An 18,480-nucleotide genomic window follows, 5' to 3' on the forward strand; every position below is an offset into this window, starting at 1 on the left:
CCTCTTATACCATCACACTGAGGATTAGGATGACAACACAGGAATTTGGAGGCCACACAGTCATTGAGGCCATAGCAAATGTAACTGGATATAGAGGCTAGCAAATGAGAAAAATTGATTAAAAGATCCCCAAAGAGTTTAGGTAAAAGGAGAATTCTTTAGGAAAGAAGGAGAGTGTCACCATGTCTCCTTTAGATAGATTCTAAGCCACACTGATGACATTCTGGAAACCCTCTCGCTGTGGCTCCCTTTTGGACACTGAATTATATCGGCATTTAGAAATCAGAACCATGGCTCCAATGCTTAAGATTTATCTGCTCTTTTCCCCAGAACCCATACCTTTGTGGTTAGTAACCCCTAGGGATCTCAGCTGTCTTCTGTCCCCTTGATCTCTTCTACCTTCTTTCATACTTTAAGGACATACAGAATGCACCGTGGCTACTGAGCATTGCCAGGAAGCTTTTTATTTGCTGCAAGGAATTGTTGCATGGTGTAGCACCTATACTGCATTCCCAGGCTTTCTAGGAAATTTCTCTGCACTTTGCTTTTTGGTCAGCATTTTGGAGGGAAAGACAATTGATTCTTTCAGCCTTGCTGATGCAATTCTTTTTGATGTGTATCAAGTGTATTTTGACATGATCCCTTGAGTCACTGTGGTTTTCAATATTCTTGGCCCTATAATGAAAGGCAAAGGGAGGGTAATCTTTGCACTTAATGTTGATTTCTAATATTGATGGTGCATTATCCCGTTTGTGTTTCAGAAGCTACAAAGGAGAAAATTAACCCCTTGGGTCTTAGATTAGGTACCTCGCTTATGGGACTGTGGCTGACAAAAGCTGATACTGACACTGGAGACAAAAGAACTTGAGGACCACATGTCATTTTTATGCAGGTAACAGTTTTTTATCATAATCAATTTTATGGGAAATGCAACAGCTGTAGCAGAATTTGTAGTTTTTTTTAATTTTGTCTGTAAGGCATCTTAGAGAGTGTTTGCCAATTTTCTGTCTCAAAAAAGGTGTCTTCGCATCTTGATTTAGCCCTGAATAATTCAACAGAATCTCTAATAACAGACTTGCATTTTGCAAGGCCCCGAAACATGTTGTAAGCTTAAAGAGGCAGCAAGAATTTAGCATCACAAACGTTAAGTCAAAGAATCAAAGCCAGGAGGTCTTGAAAGGGTAGGAGTCAGTGCTTCACACTTGTGCTGGGTGCTTAATTTTGCTAACAGTTTCCTTGTTTGCTGTAGAGCAATGGCTCCTAAAAGGGACAAAGAGCACTCCTGGGGGTTAGCTACTGTTCTTAAATCCCTTTTTATGAGAATTCCCTTTTTATTTGCCCCTCTCTCCCTCCCTCCCTCTCTATCTCCCTTTCTCCTACTTCCAAAACATAATTATTGAGTGCCTACAAATTTTCACCAATTGTGTTAGGTCTTAAGGTTTTGATGATCATTAAAAACAAACTTAGACCCTTATTTAAATTAGAGTTTAATCTTACTTTCTCTCACAAAAGCCAGATAGTTCTGCTATTTCCTTGGTTTCTGAACTACAACAATATTTCTCCAAAAGTGTTCCTCTTCTCTCTCTCTCTCTCTCTCTCTGCGTGTGTGTGTGTGTGTGTGTGTTGGAGATTGAATCCATGGCCTCACCCATGCTAGGAAAATATTTTACCATTTAGTTACATTTCCAAACGCCATGTTTCCTTAATCTTCTTGAAGCAGTTATTGTTATTTTGTGATTTTTTCCACCAAAATCATAATGAATTTCTTGAAAACTCTCTACAGGGGTACATAGAAAGGAACTGGAGAGGCTTGGTTTGTAGTGATTATAACTTTGGAAGATATCTTCATATATTTGCTTCATATATTTAAACTGTTGTTATTAGCAGAAAAATTAAGCTAAACTTATATCTTCCCAAGGGGCAAATCTAAGAGGAAATGGAAAACATATTTTAGTTCAAGAGAACCATAACTTTTCCATCAATTAGGGAATGAGAATTTTTCCTAACACTGAGGTGCTTGAACATGTTTGGGTTTGTATATTTTTCTGTATATAGAGATCATAGTTTTTCAATTTCATCAAGACTGACATGGAGGGATTTTTTTTTGTTGCAGAGAGCCATTCTGTACATAGCAGCATGCTTAGCCTCAGCTCTGGCCTTTACCCAATAGTTACCAATACCAATGTTGCACCAACCCCACTGTGACAGTCAAAAACATCTCCAGTCTTTGTCAAATGTCTCTTGGTGGGGCAATATTGCCCTCTCATGAGTACCACCAGATATATAGTTACATATTAATCCACCTGCACATTGGTTCATCAGGAGTAGAAGTAGGATTCTAAATTAAAATCCACAGATTCCTTGGCAAACCACATAGCTTCTTTGGGATGTAGGGGATTCTCAACACTAAAGTCATTGGTTATAATGGACACAGTTGTGGGTGGGAAAGGAGGAAAACCTACCTCAGGTAAAGGGTGGGATTCCATGGTCTATAAGCTACCTACTTCCAACTCACATATTTTATACTTCAATAGACCAGATTTAGGTTAATAAAATCAGTGTCAGTTTCTTAGGGAATACAACAAATGTCAGTTATGACAGTGGGCCCCACAGTACTCTTCAAGATATTATGCAAAGTTATGGGATGGGGTGAGTGGGAGAGGTTGAGCTTGTTTGGGGTTTAATTGGCAATCAAAAATCTGCTTCCTAGATGCAAGACATGTCAGCATAAAAACACACTTAGGACCTTACTTTCTCTGGCTGAAGTTATTAATATGTGTTGATTGATGTCAAAATGGGAATTAAATCATAAATGTGCTTTGGCGCCTAGGGCCAGTGGCTTCACAGCTTCTTTAGCCCTGTCACTTTGGAGAGACAGCTCACATGGCTCTGCCTCATTTTTTTGATGATTTCTTAAAGATTTCACTTTATCATCATTTGTCTGTGAGTAGGGTTTGCTTCCCATACTATTAGTAGCACCTCTGCATTGGCAGACTCTGAACAGGGTTGTTATCTGAAAAGGAGGCCCAAGATAGATTTCATATTTGAGCAAAACAATGGGGTCATACACTTTATTAACAAAACAAAATAAAATGTTCCCAATTAGTGTTATTTACAGACATATAACACCGTAGCTGCTGATTGGGGGTGTGTTTTCCTTTCCCATGGGAGTCCCAAAATTCCTAGCATCTGCTCACAGGCATTAAAAAAACATGGTCTTTCTCATTTCCAAGTTAATCCAATTTGAGTGTAGACTGAGAGGGACCAGAGCTTCCCAAATAGCCTGGCAGAACCGTGCGCCTAGACTCAGTATCATTACCAGACCACACATGGTAGGTTTAATAGCCAGATTTCATGCAGTGGGCCAGAGAAGAGAAAAATCCATGGATGTAAAATTCTTCAAAAGCAGCCACCCTCTTCCTGGACATGCAGGAACCTTCACCCCAAGTCCGTCATCTCTCACCTGAAGGAGGCGCTGATTCTGGCCTCCAGTAGCTTATTCCAGCCCCCTTTCTGCAGCACTGGTGAAATCCCCTCCACAAACCTCAATAGGACCACATCATTCCCTCATTTAAAAATGTATCTGGGTTCTTCTGTGTTTAAAAGATAAAATTCCAGCTAACCTATTGGAATAAATGACCCTTCACTAAATCATCATATCCCTCCTTCAAGCTCACCTGTGCCATTTGAACCATCTGGTCCTCAAGAAATAGTCTGTGGGTGGATCTTGTCATGTGCCATAGTTTCTAAAGATGATGACATTATTTCTTGTGTGGCCCATCTCAAATGTCCCCTTTCCACTGAGGGCTTATTCCTGCTCCTGGTTAGAACATGTTTTTCATTTTCCAGAGGTCCCTCGACACATACACCCAACTCATGAGATATTGCTGTTTTATCTATTTATCTATTTATTTATCTGTAGAGCATAGCCCCATCAATACCTAGAACATCATAGCTGCTTATTAAAGTATTTTGGGGTTAATCAATGAATGAATACATAATTGAATGGAAGTGTGAATAAACAACCAAGCTTTCCTTGCTTACAAATTATTTCTTAGAATACATTTCCAAGAGTCATTACAGCACAGTGTGGTAAGAGCCCAGACTCTGAACCAAAGCTTAGCCTCTCTACTTACTAGCTTACTAGCTTGCCCTCCCTCTGCTTCTCCTACATTAACCATATGTGGGAGTAATGATGACACTGTTTCTGAGGGTTATTATGAGGATGAACTACATCAATATATTTAAAAGTACTAGAACCTGGCCCATAATGTTAGCATTACCAAGTCTTTCCAGACTTGCTGTAATGTTGAGGTTCTTTACCCTACACAATGGAGTGACCAGGAAGGACAGGAACAATGGAACAGAATACAGATCTTGGGGCCCCAATTCAGGTCAGCTGAATAAGAATCTCTGGGAGTGGGGCCCAAGCATGAATTCACTATTAGAAATTCCAAATGAAGACACTTGAATAAAGTGTTTGTTTAGAGAGGAGAGAATTGGGCAAAAGATTGACACAGAAAGGTGGTGCTGCATGCAAAAGGTAGAGGCAACAAGGACCCATCAGCACTGTGGGGCAGAGGTACAAATAGTGTCACTGGAGCCTATAGTGGACAGGCAGCTCAAAGGAACCATGGTCACAAGTGAGGGACTCAGGCTCTAGCAGAGGCATGGCACTGAGGCAGGAACCACCAAGCTCTTTCTTTTCCTGCCTTTCAACTTCTGCTCCTCTGGATGAATCCAGCCAAAATCCACTGGCAAGATGACTGAGAGACCCAAACTCACAGGAGCAGCCTCTGAGAAGTCCCAGATGAGGAGGAGAAGGGGATGGAATGGCTTAAAGGGGACAAAGAGAAAAGGCTAGCACTTCAGCATTAGCAGAAATATTCTAGGTGCCTCTGATGCAGTGTGAGGAGTAAGACTGCCTTGGTAGAACCCCCAGATCAGATCTTTCTTCAATCCCTCCTGCACCCAGGCAAGACAGCCAACCCAGCCAGGAGGCATACAGCTAGCTTTCCCCATCTGAGTTTCTCTGGAGATGCTTCCCAGGACAGCCACATCAGTACCTCTGAGAGGACTCCAGGCTCTGGGGGAATGATGTCCAGGAAATACCCTGGCCATCCTAGGTGCCTGGTTAGACGGTTTGATGCCCAACAGATCTGGCAAGCTGAGTGCTGGGAAACCAGGAGTCTCCATCAATAGGAGCTGTAATGCACCCCCCTCGGTTTGGGAAGAATGCTCACAACTCTTGCTTTTTTGTTTGGATCCTAGCAAACATGCCAGAAGAGACTCCGGAAACCTCACCATATGTCAGATCATGTGACTCTGCCTCATTTGCATAACACCATGGTGGAATCTGAGAGTGGAAGGGTGTACTGTGCCCCCCATAAAGCCTTCAGCTTGCCCTGAACCCACCAGGCTTTCTCATCCACTGTGTCCGCACATTTAAGAGGACTTCATTTCTGCCGCTTCCTTTCCAAAAGGAGGAAGATATAAATCACAGGCGCAGAAGTAACTAGCAGTTGTGACATTTTGTTAGAGTTTAATTACATGAATCATAAAATATTGCTACAATTTTCCAAACTGTTAAACCTTAATTAATACGAACCCACAGGGACCACCTTGATCGGTCTAAATATTCTGAATCACAACTCCTACAGTAGTGCTTCCATCCGCCTGAAGTGCTTTGTAATTTGCAAAAAGTGATTAATTATTAGAAATGAAACCAGACAAATTAATTTAATATAAATGAGGCTGTACATGGTTTGATTAATTCTTTTTAATTACGTATATGTTATTTTTTCAATAGTCAAACAAAGGACCCTATTCTTCTCCTGTGTGTTCATATTCATTAATCTCATTAGTGGAGTATTAATATAATTTTATCGCACATTCCAGAAGTACGGCACATTGACAAACCATAATGAATCGCGGCATTCATGTCCTATCACTACATTAATTTCAAGACATGCCTGCTCATCTGTAATTTACTTTGAGACTTAGTTGAAAATGAGCTGAATAAGCGTGTAATTATGACATCTGCTTCTTTTCAGGTACCTCTTTGTAAATCAGTGACAAAGGAATAGCAGCTTTAAATATGTGTTAACACTTGGATAGCATGTATAATTGCAATATGGCCATGTGTAATGAAGATTAAATTAGACTGTACTATACCTGACATACACAAGAACGTAATTGAACTACAGTCATTGTTACAATAGAAGCAGCTGCAAAATATCAATATTTAAATTGAGGGAAACAAAACTAAGAAAAGAAGATGATATGGATAGTCATCAACAAGTCACCAAGAAAAGTACCCTATCAAGACAGAATGCCCAGATACTAGGTTTTCAGCCTCTTCTTTCCTTGTGTCTGATGACAGTTGGTCATGAATTTCATGACATTTTCCAAAAGGGTCCAGTTCGGATGTCATGGGGGCACAACCTCACACTGCATATCTTGTGTGCTCAGCACTTCTGTTCAGGGCACTGAGGTGGGCTCCATGCCCAAAGTTCCCATCAGGAGCCTCAGGCAGGGAATTGGAATTTTGGGGTTGAAATCAAGAGATGCCACATGGTTAACCCCAGATTTTCCTGAGCAAGACTCCTAGGAACACAAATGATTTGAAATTGCCTGGGAAGCAAGGCAGCTATGGAATTAGCTCCCAGGGAAAAATTAGAAGGAAAAGATTTTATAAGTTGAAGTTAGTCTGAGTCCCATGTAGAACTGAGATAAAGAAGAAAAAATGTGTGCCTTCTGTCACCATTCTTCCCCTATCTTCCTGAAAATGAACTCTTCTGTCATCCTTTAGGATTTATCCAATTTTTGACTAGGATTTATCACGTGCCAAATCTGCCAAACATCCTGGGTATTCCAAGGCAAAGTGGGGGCTCCACTTAGCTGTGCAGATGGTCTCTCTCTCCTTGAAGCCCCTAAGTATTTGCCTGCAGAGCTTGACAAGAGCCAAAGAATATTGCTTTTGAGTTTAACAAATTCACCAAAGGAATTTGGGGCTGTATCTCAAAACAATTTAAGGAGTTGGCTTACTTAATGAAATCCCCATGCCAGCCTTTTTAAGTTGATGGTAAGGACATGTGAAAAGGATCTAAAAGGATGAAAAGAACCCTACCTCACTGGAAGATGCTCCTGGTGAAATTCTGACAGAGGGACATGGTGCGGAGCTGACAGAGGAGGTGGGGAGTGCTATTTATATGGGTTAGGGTGTTCAGCTTTTCTAAAGTAATCTTTGCCCAGCAGGGATTAACTTCTTTATATATAACACCTAAAGATACCTTCTTGGAGATAATCAGCTATCTAAACATTATTTTTCTGGAGCCATTGAAAGATAGACTTTGAAAGGAATTTAAAGAGCTTCTCTTTGTGTGTTGCTCAAAGTGTGGTTTAAAAAATCAGCATTGTTTGATCGCCTGAGAATCTGATGAAAAATAAGTTCCCAGATTCCACTCTGGAGCTCAGAAATCATAAACTCTGGGAGTGCTATTGGGGAATCTGCATGATTGACCTAAATAAATAAATAATAAATAAAATAAAAAACCTCCTAGTGGTTCTTAGTATAAAATTCCTGACCTAATCTAATCTCCATATTTTACAGACGAGCAAAGAGAGTTTTAGAAAGGAGAGGTACAGGGCAGAGTGAGGACTAGAATTCCAGGAGCCCCTTACCTGGACTTCTGGTCCTCATTCCCCTGATACTGGGAGTGTTCAAGGGGGGCCAAAGGCAAGGGCTGGACCTTTGTGACTGGCAGGCTCCCAAGAGCATCATTTGGTCCCCTGAGTTGGTGTTTCGCCATCTTTGGCAAATGGATGACATAAGGTTAAATTTCCCTGTGCACTGAGGGATATAAGCATCTCCTAAGCTCAGCCTTTCTGAGGAGTGGCGCTGTCCCTAGATCAGTAGAAAGAATGGTCATGATGTTACCGGCCACTTAAGCTTATATACTCAGGTTTGTCTGTTTGCCACTGACCAAATCAAAGGAGGCCATATATTTGAGTAAAAAGGACAAAGGATGTATTCAAAGCTAGCTCAGAGGAGATGGAGGGGTCAATTGTCCCAAATCACCATCTCCCTGTTTACAGGTGGGCAAGGGTCTTTTCTAGTAGGAAACAGAGGAGAGGGGAGGGCATAGAGACAATGTAGATCTCTACACTTCTTTTATCACTTCCACTCATTTTCAGCTCTTCTTCTTTCTTGTCGAAAAAAAAAAATCCTGGGGCTGGCATCTGCATGTTCTGTCACTTTATTTAGGCTGAGGGGTAGGGGAAACTGTTCATTTCTTAGGCCTCGGGAAGCCACTTGTCTCTAAAGGAAAAAGTAAGTTTCACTTTTCAGTGCCAGTTACCATGGGAGATCTTTCTGCAAAGTTTTGGAACAATAAAGAAAAACACGACCTCCACTTGCATTGAGTGATATTTCAATGTCAGTCTTTGTTCATTTGTTTGTTTTTCTCCCACCTGTCCATTCATTTTACAACCCTTTGCAAGTCCTCCTCTATGCCAAGCACCATATTGCATTAAGATCACAACAATGAGCATGATAGAAATAGATTTGGTCCTCAACATGAGTCACTTACATATGACTTATTTGGCTCTCAGGGGTGATGTGAAATAAAACAAGCCTACTGGATGGACTGTTTCTCCCCTTCTCTTAGATGCTTACGAGTAGGTGAGCATCTAGACTCAGGAGTGTATGAAGGATTATTTCAGGATGCTCATTTTTTCTCTGCCCTTCTATTCTCCTTTTTCCCCCTAAACGGCAGTTTGCTTGTGCGTGAGTGAGAAGTCTGTATAAGACCATTTTGAATAATTGATCTTGTGCTTTCTAAATGCTGGCCACTTCTGCCTGTCAATTCTGCATGAAGTCCCCATGTCAGCATTTCACTGCTTGCTTCCTGAGATGGAGCAGGTTCCTTTCATCTCCTCTTAGTTTCTCCCACCATTTTCTTACCACTTACTGTTGTGATTGCAGGTTTAACAGATGCTTGCTGCTTACTGTTTAAATACGCAGTAATTGATGGCAAACTTGGTACAACATTCAATGACTAGATTTCATTCCTCATTAAAACTTCTTGTTGAAAGAAACCCTGTCTTGGGGCTCTAGCTCCTTAGCGATTGAAATGAAGCAAGCCAGCTGATATCTGAATGAGGAGGGGGTGAGCTAAGTGAGACAGACTATCTCAACTAGGATTGGCTCAGCTATGATACTGTAACATATAATACAAGAATCCCAGTGACAGACTACAGTAAAGACTCCACTCCAGATGGCCAGAGAAGGTCCCCTTATGTTAGCTTCTGTTGTTATACAGAGAGTCTGAGTAAGTTCTTCTTCTTTTTTTTTTTTTTTGTACCAGGCATCAAACTCGGGACCTTGCACTTTCAAGGTAGGCAGCAGAATCACTGAGCTAAATCCCCACCCCTAGTCTGAGTAAGTTCTTAAGGATTTGGAAGCATAAATTAAAGCCTTTGGGGGTGCGGCAACAGTTGCAGAGCATGTTCTTAGATTGTACAATGCCCTGGATTCAATCGGGTTAAAAACTAACCAACCAAAAACAACAACAACAAACCCAGCTCCTGTCCAGATATGGCCCATGTCAATCCTACTCACAACTCATTGTCCAGAGCTAGTCCTGTGGCTTCACTCCTCTGAGGGGCCAGAAAGCACAGCCTTCCCACAAATCTGGGATGAAGAAGATATGGAAGATTAAGCAAGTGACACTATTGACATGCACAGAGGGTCATTAGAGATTAATCATCCATGTTGAATTTTCAAATCTGCTTACCAGCATCAATTCCAAGCTGAGTAAAACATGCAGTTCCAATCTGAATTTCTTTGCTGAAAATTGAACATCTCATCTCCCCAAAGAAACTTTCTCTGAGGACTTATTCTCTGTCCATAGGTGAACATGGAGTTTCTTGAAAAGTATGGATTAGAGTTGGGGGCAGAGAGGTGAGATCCCACCTGGCCTGCAATTGTCTCCTCTTGTGTATGGTAAACAAAGAAAGGAGGAGACTGGACTTTGGTTTAGGATACTTCCTCTAGGACTAGCTGACAAATCAGCAGGGGAAATAATATGAAAGTGGCTCTAAGGTGCAGATGTAGGGGGTTTGGGCTCTTTGGAAAGTTCTTTGAAACCATGAGGTTCTTTAAACAAGTCACCTCCTGACAGAGGGAGCTATTTCTGCCCAGAAGAGGGAAGGTTAATGTTTTTCATAATAATGGGTTTCACCCTCATGCCACAGATGAAGCTTTCTGCAATTGTTTTCTCTCTCCTCCGGGCTTGCCTAGCTATCTAAAAGTCACAGCAGTGGGAGGGAGCCAGTGAGAAGTCACCATTACACTCCAAGCCAGAGCTGCTGGCCTGGGCTTTTGTGCACAGAAAGGTCTATGATATGGCTTAGAAGATGTCTTTCTGAACATAGCTACTGTTCATCTTTAAAACCCCTGACAAGCCTGCGTGATCGGAATGCAAAAGCAAATGCTGGCATCTCATACACCGCTGGCCAGGACTATAATTTTATATAAAGACTTTGGAAAAGCATAATAATATGTACTATGGCCAAGCATATGCTTTATTTGCAATTCCATTTCTAGATATATGTACAGTAATATTGAATATATATGCTGTACCAAAAAAATTAAAGGTTAAAACGTTCATAGGAATGCTAGTAGATATAGATGACCCAACTAGAAACAAGGCATATGAAATCAACAATTGAATGAATAAAATATAGTACATTTATATAATATAATGCTGTGTTGTAATGAAAGTACTGAACAAGTATAGGGTAAGTTTTCAGATATAATATAAAATGAAATAAGCCAAACAAACAAGCAAGAGTACCTCTAGTATTGGTGCACTGACATAAAATACAAACAAGGCAACACTGATCTATAGTGATGGAGGTTGGAATAGTAGCATCTCTGGGGAGAAATAGGGGCAGGCAGGAGACTTTGGGGGTGCCAAGGTGTTCTCTGACTCTACCTGGATAGTAATGATGGGGATGTAAAATGCACACAGACGGAAGAATTTACTGGTTATATGTTATAATTCAATTAAAAAGTACAAGAAAATTAAAATTAACTATGCTGCTTTACCTAAATAAGCCACTAGCTTAATCCATGCAAAACAGGCAAACACACAATGATGTGTGTGTATTTGTGTGTTTAAGTGTGTGTGTGCACATATTAACAATCAGCTATGTGATCTGGAAGTTTAGTAACTTAACCAGTAAGCTATTTGCTCAATTTCCTTAGCTGTAAAATGATAATAAGAATATTTGCTTATATAGTGGTCAGAATAAGATAGATAGATGATAGATAGATAGATAGATAGATAGATAGATAGATAGATAGAAAACATATGTGAAGGAATACAATGTGTATGGATGTGTTGAGGGGTACATGTATACACATACACATGAAAAGAGGAAATGAACATTTACATGTAATTCATTCAATCACTAGTGCAATGAATACATGTAGTGTCGTCCTGCTAGGAATTGTTTTATGGGGTGAGTGTAAGATAGAAGGGGCCCTGCCTTTAAAAGGTTTACATTCTAGTTGGAGGGAAAAAAGGTGGTAATGTAAGGGAACAAACAGATAAAGAATATATGTTCAATTCAGGAAGTGTGTGTTAGAGCTGGCTTATGTCTAGATGTCCCCCAAAGCCTCATGCACTCATAGGTGGGGCTTTTTCAGGGGTGGCTGGATCTAGAGTGTGTGATGCTGGGATTGATTCATGGTGCAATGCTAGGATCAAGGGCACTAGGATTAAGGGTGTGAGTGCTGCCTACCCTAAGTACCCTGGATAAGACATAAGGGACAGAAAGAGCTGTGGTCATCCCTTGTTGCTTTGCTACCTTCTGCCCAACCCAAGATGAACTGTTTCTCCTCTGTGATGCCACCCTGCCTTGGTGCCAGCCGATTATGGACTAAGACCTCTATAAACTGTGAGCTAAATAAACCTTTCCTCCTTTAATTTTGGGTGTTGTGTATTTTGTATCAGCAATGAGAAAAGTAACTAAATGATAGGACAAAACAGTTGCAGGCGAGAGAGGGCAGACCTAGTTTAGGTGACAGATGGAGTCAGAGATAATCTGTCTGGGGAGGCAGCATGGGGCTGATACTTAAAGGCTGTCTCCTCCCCTGAGGACAGCCTATAACAGAGTGTTATTGAGAGAGGGGACAGCAAGTGCAGAATCCTGAGATGTAGAGAGCACAGGGTACATGAAGATTATTTAATAAAGGGGCTGAGGTTGGGAAGAAGCAACTGGGATCCTTTGAGGTTGAAGGAGTAGCAGGGGATACACAGGTACAGCCTGGTAGGCTAAGAGAAGAAGCTTACTTTTATTCTGAGTCCATCCAGAGACAGCTGAAGGTTTTTAAGGTCTAAACTAGTGTTTTTAAAATATTACTCTACCTTGGTGAGTTACTTTAAATATATCAACTCTGTTATAGCTTAGGCTCCTGTGCCCTTAAATTGGTGGAATAAGAACTTTGTTGGTGGAGAGAACTGAGTTTATTTGTTAAAAATAATCTTCAATAAAAGTTAAATGCATGTATTACCCAGCCAACTGGGGTGCACTTAGGGAGAAGGTTTTCCTTAGGCTTTTGAAAAGGGAGCAGAGAGACCTAGAAGTTGGTAAGATGCTATGAAGTGACCAGTGAAAAAGATGTGGTAGTTTGGGGCAATTTGCAACTTCATGAATGAAAATGCTTAACATCCCATACAAAGTGGTTTATTGTGATATACATACCTCCTCTCCCATCCTCAGAAATTCAGTAAAGGCTGTTCTCATAAATATTTTGGTGACTTGGATGTTTGTGGATTTAAGAGGCTCCAATTTGTATTGGAATGCAGTGGTCCAGACTAGAGTAAAGAGCATGGAAAAGAAGAAGAGCCGGTAGGCAGCATGACCCCAGTGCTTTCTATGAGTCTGTGACATAATCTGTGATATAAGCTTCAGCCTGGGATAGAGCATGGGATAGAAGACATAGGCATCTGATTTCAACTTCAAGAGTCAAAAAGCCCATGTAACATCCAATCTTATCTCACACCAGTCAAAGGGAGGGCAGGGGAAGGGGTAAAAAAATAAAAACCAAGAGAGTATGTAAAGGTGCATATCTCCAATGATGAAAGTCATTATATTGTTCACCTAAAATGTACCAATTAATGGATATACAAAAAACATTAATAAGAAATGAATTGCTGGGCCAGGGATTTAGCTCAGTTGTTTCGCCGCCTGCTATGTAAGTGCAAGGCCCTGAGTTTGATCCCCAGTACAAAAAAAAGAAATGCATTGCTCTTAATTTAGCAGGCAACTTCTTGGTGTACAGTGGAGGCCAGGCCAGCTGATCCTAGGCACAGAGGACAGAAGAGGATATTTCTAGCACTCTCTGTCTAGTGAAAGAATTCCAGGGCAGTCAATCTTTGCTCAGTGAGAACTATGTCACTCAAGCCACGTTGAGGTTGAATGTCTGTGTGCCTCTGAATCAGTGTCTCCTCCCCAGGCCTCAGGACAAACAGGCAGCTTGTGGCTTTCAGAGCTTTCTTCTTCTGCTTCCAAAACTGTTACCTCCTTCTGTTTACTAGTGTTTTATTTCTGCAGGTGGCATATGGTGCACTCAAGAGTATATTCATATTTTACATTTACAAAATACACATAAAGATATAATTATATCATACTTTTACAAAAGCTTAATCACATTTTGCTGCCCAGAGATTATGTCTAGTTGACAGAGTGGAATTCCTGTTGTCTGACACTTCCTATTCCATTTGGAGATGCTAGACAGTGGTGGTGAGAAGCCCAGACTCTGCAGCCAGTCTGCCTGAGCTCAGAGCCCACTGCTTATGTCAGCTGAGTGGCTTGGCCAGTTAGCACTATGCTCTGCCTCAGTGTTCACATCTGAGACAGGGGAACCACTGTGATAGCTATGTGAGAAGGTTTCTGCAAAGATTAAATCACAATGTGTTTGTTTATTGACATATAAATATTCTAAGTGATTTCATATGTGCTATCTGTATATATTATATATTGTAACATTTATATAATAAAGTACAATAGATATAAAATGAAGTCACCCCATAAGATTGTTGTAAAGATTAAATGTATACACTGTATACATACCATATATACTGCATATGTATTTATACACATATACTGTATATATACTATATATTCTGAATATTATATATATTCATTTACATATCTTTTGCCTAAGTGGTTATACATGATGTATGTCTACATGTTACAGCATATGTAATTACTCAGTGTATATGTGAATCACACATATATGTTATCCGCATATGCACACATACATATCACTTAGATGGTTGCCTGGGTAAAAATGCTTTGTAAGCTTATAAAATCAATTAGTATAATTTATAGCTCATGCTTTCTTGACCCAAGCAAAGAAGGGATAATATCTGTTTTCTTGTTTGTTTTCTTATTTTTGTTTTAGTGGCTAGAAACTAGAGAACAACCTCATTTCCCTCTCTCTCTCACTTCCAGGGTTGAGGTAGAATCATATAAAAAGGAGTCACAGGGCACCTCAGTCTTGTCTCTCATGCTCAGCAAAGACACATTCCAGAGGAAGGAAAGGACAGATACCCGAGGAAGCTTGCCTTTTATCCACTGCTAAAGAGAAATATCGAACACTTCAAATCATTGGAAAGGTGAAGAAAAATAAAGAAGAAATCTAAGCACCTCTCCAACACTCCATGGCTGGAAATCAAGACAGGAAGGAGTGCAGGCAACAGACAGGGCTCTGAGCTGGAATAGAGGGCCTGTGTGAGCATGAGGGCCAAACACTGCATCTTATTGAGAAACTTTAATAGGCTCTGGGGGGCCTCACGTTGAAGTTGGAACACATTTTAAAAAGGGAGAGAAAATGAAACTCTGATCCACTGTGTAGAGGGGATTATTCTTTCCTTCAAGTTTTATTTGAAAGAAGTGAAAGACAGGGTCCAGAAACCCTGGACTCTGACTTGGTGGAAAAAATAATCAAACAAAGCATTTATTTTCAGTCAGTTCAAAGGACTTCCATGATGCTGAGGTGAGAAAGAAGCCAGAAAGCAAGGGAGGAGGCAGCCTTGCCTGGGTAGGCTAGATGAGGGGCTGAGGAAGAGCTAGGAGTTGATGGAGAGCAAAGTCCTCTGTTCCTTCAGAAGGGAAGTCTGATGCCTGTGCTGGGAGAAGGGTGTTACTCAGTCGCCTCCACTGGACAAGACCACACCCCATGGGGAGGCAAGGTTTCTCCATAAAGGGTTGGGCGTTTCCACTGTCCATCATGCACATAAGAGGAAGATCATGAGGCTGAGAGTCAAAACCCAGAATGCCTTTGGCCTAAGTGTCTCCCTCAAGGAGTCTATGGGGTCCTGAGGATGCCACAAGATAAGACTTTGCTACAAGAGCTATGGTGAAAGCATCATGTAAATGGCCTCAAGCTACAAAGAAAAGTACTTTAAAAGCCAGTTAGCCTGCTTGTAGTTCTTCTGTGTTTACTTCCTCTTCACAACACCCAAGTGGACCCTGCAATATACGACTCAGATCTGTCACTCATATCAGCGTTGTGGGTGTACAACCTGTGGAGATGCACAGAGCCAGGTGCTTAGCAAGTCTAGTACACTACTGTCTCTACCCTGAAGTCTCAGTAATTTTTTAAGAAGATGCCCTGCAATTTATAGCATGTTCTTCGATCCACTTAGGGACTAAGGGGCTCATTCCACAGCTATGGGGAGTGTGGTCTAGTGATAGATCAGGACTGAGCCCATGATCTTGTCCATAGACCCTTGTCTTATCCAAGATGAAGGCTTCTCCCCCAAGGTAATGCAAAGCAGGGTGGATTTGAAGGTGCAAAGACCCAGCCTCCTTGCCTCTGACTGGGAGATCTGGAAAAACCTCTCCTCACTCTGGACCTCCCCATAGGTGAGGCTGAGACCTCTGGTGCAATTGCGCCATAGGAGGACATCTTCCTCTGTGCAGCTCTGTGTAGGAGGACCTCATTCCCTTACAGGTCTTATTCATGTTCACTCCAGGGCTTATGTATTAGTTGGCTTCCCATCACTCCAGCCAAATACCTGACATACACAACTAATAAGAAGGAAAAACTTATTTTGGTTCATAGTTTCAGAGCTTTTAGTCCGTAGTCACATAGCCCAATGACCAATTCCTCCTATTAGGCTCCACCTCCTAAAGTTTCCACTACTTCCCAATAGTTGGGGACCAAGCTTTCAACACATTAGCTTTTGGGGGAGATTTGAGATCCAAATCAAAGTGACTCTCCAAGAAACCTCCTGCATGAAAATCTCCATGTCAAACTCTGTCTCCAGGGAACAGGGATACAGACACCAAGTCTTTTCTCACATATGCTACTGGGAATCATGGAGAGAGTCTGGGGCCCAAATGTGACTTGGAAGCTAGCATGGTGGTAGTAGTCATAATCGGTGAAAAGTCCCCTAGGGCAAGGCAAAGAAATGGGGTCAGAGAAGTTAATAAATTGGCCCTCACTGCCACACAGATGGTAAGATTTTGAGCCAAGATTCAAACTTCAGTTTCCTGACTCTTAATTGGATTGTTTTACAACAATTTAGGAGAAGTTGTCACACTTACAACCCTATGGGAACGCTGGCAGTATCTAGCTTGATGTGTAAAGGAGTTATAGGGTATTCCCTCCTTTTTTGGAATTATCAAATACTTTGTTATAATTTGCTGTTACTCCATGTACAACGAAGAGCTCAGACTTTCTTTGGAGGTTCAGACAAAACTGAATGAACTTCCTCACCCACAGTTAATAAGACACTCAGCACCCTTCCAAATATCTCCAGATTGTTCAAGGAAGAATCTGCACCATCACCTTTACCCCAGCACTTGACCAAAAGTGACTGAGTCAGACTCTGGAACTGGAGTCCAGCTGATCCTGTCTTCTTCAGGTCTGCCTGGGGGTTCTCATGCTTTAAAACTCCCTGGCCCAAGAATGGATCTTGGGGACTTGTCTTGGCAGGTCCCAGTCTGAGCTCTTGCATCCTTTTTGTTGCTATGGCCATTCCTGAAGTCTTTATTTCTTGCAAACTAAAACAAGCGATTCAGCCCATTTTCTTTATGTCCCCCAATGCCATTTGCACAATGCAACTTGTAGTACATCTTATTAAATGACAGCAAGAGAAAAAAAAAACAAAAACAGAAAACTGGTAGGGAAGATTATCTCACACAATGACCCACTAAAAACCTTAGTTAACCATTAGGCATCCTGGTTCCTCAGGGTTATTAACCATCCCCCCCCCCCCAAATACTGCTAAGTTGCCTCTTTTATTCCCATCTTCCAGCCCGGTGACTCCTTCTTCATTATCTTGGGCCTCTTCCCTTCTCATTTAACAACTTTCTTCCTCCTCTACTCATTTTATAGTCACTCATTTTCTTCTTTGTTTATGTGGAGGCCCATCTTCATCTCACTCAAGGGTTAATGTTTCGAATCAAAATGGCCCATCAGGAGTAGACTGGTGTCAGTCATTCCAGCAGCTGTGATCTCTGGCACAATTTCTACTCCTCTTCCAGCATTACCTACCCAAGTAGGTACTGCTGTCACTTCACTGCCCAGTGGATTCCCATCGACTTGGTCTGACTTGGACCTGTGCTCCTAGAGGTAGCTTTGACTTTGATATTCTCTGAGGCCAAGGTGTTAATTAAACCATGCCGTGAGCTCTCTGGATCCCACAGAACCACAGACCATGAGAATATTATATTCAAATCAAGGATGTCCAGGTAGCCTTCTCTACACAGAAAAAGTTAAGAACAAATCTTTTGACTTAGCAACTTAAGCCCTGGACAAACTGTGTGCACTTGAACACCTTAGTTTTTTGTTGCCCTTCTCTACTTTCTTATTCTATGATACCTCTCCAAGCACCGTTATCTTGGTTCTCTGTGCTTTCACCCACTCTCCACAAACATAAGGACACCCCACCCCTTTCCAGGGCCTCTTTCTTGCAAGAGAAAAACAACAAAGTCCCTTTCCACTCACTTGTACTAATTCCTCCTCTCTAAGTAAGAAGCTGATTCAAAATTGTTGGTGCATGCCTGCTATCCTACACTGGGGACCGTGAGACAGGAGGATTACAAGTTTCAGCCCAGTCTAGGGAACTTGAGGACCTAGAAAGACTATCTTTAAAAGGGAAGTGGGGACATAGCTCAATGGGAAAAGCCTGGGTTCAATCCCAAGTACTGCAGAACAAAACAAAACAAAACAGAACACAAATTCAACGAACTCAATACCTGCTGTATAAGTAAGACTGACAGGAGGAAATCTCTACTTTTACCTAAGACTTCAGAGTCTTTCTCTGAAGCCTTTAGCTGCCTCAGGAGGTCCTTTGAGGATCACATTGAAGCCCTCCTTATTCTTTGAGTGTTTGAATGGAAGGCACATCATAAAGAGAGTCTTCAGGCTCAGCATGCCCACTGCAGGGACTT

The 18,480-nt window shown here is 41.4% G+C and overlaps 1 long non-coding RNA gene across 2 annotated transcripts; it reads left to right on the forward strand.

Moving 5' to 3' along the window:
• Positions 1–17: 17 nt before the first annotated feature.
• Positions 18–15,486, forward strand: LOC110349914 (uncharacterized). Of its 2 annotated transcripts, none has more exons than XR_002396111.2 (3): positions 18–142; positions 762–892; positions 14,530–15,486. It is a non-coding gene; the product is annotated as an uncharacterized LOC110349914 (long non-coding RNA). The 2 variants fall into 2 exon arrangements; XR_002396112.2 differs by lacking the exon at positions 14,530–15,486 and adding an exon at positions 6,054–7,635.
• The last annotated feature ends 2,994 nt before the right edge of the window (positions 15,487–18,480 follow it).

The sequence above is a fragment of the Heterocephalus glaber genome, unplaced genomic scaffold (assembly GCF_053883595.1).
Source record: "Heterocephalus glaber isolate CG9 unplaced genomic scaffold, H.glaber_assembly_v1.0 deba00000071, whole genome shotgun sequence".
NCBI lineage: Eukaryota > Metazoa > Chordata > Mammalia > Rodentia > Bathyergidae > Heterocephalus > Heterocephalus glaber.